This window comes from Etheostoma spectabile, chromosome 13, assembly GCF_008692095.1.
Source record: "Etheostoma spectabile isolate EspeVRDwgs_2016 chromosome 13, UIUC_Espe_1.0, whole genome shotgun sequence".
NCBI classification, from domain to species: domain Eukaryota; kingdom Metazoa; phylum Chordata; class Actinopteri; order Perciformes; family Percidae; genus Etheostoma; species Etheostoma spectabile.
Genome location: NC_045745.1, coordinates 21,191,185 through 21,191,427, shown reverse-complemented (window position 1 = coordinate 21,191,427; position 243 = coordinate 21,191,185).

Sequence of the window (243 nt, the reverse complement as noted above, 5' to 3'; positions counted from 1 at the left end):
AAGCTGAAGTTAAAAAGAGGATGGCTTCTACAAATGGATAATGATCTAAACATACCTCAAAATTCAAGGTGGATTATATCAAGAGGCGTAAACTGAAGGTTTTGCCATGGCCTTCACATTCTCCTGACTTCAACATAATTGAAAATCTATAGCTAGACCTTAAAGGAGCAGTGCGTGACAGACAGCTGAGAAATCTCAAAGAACTGGAAGACTTTTGTAAGGACAAATGGGCAAAGATAATTT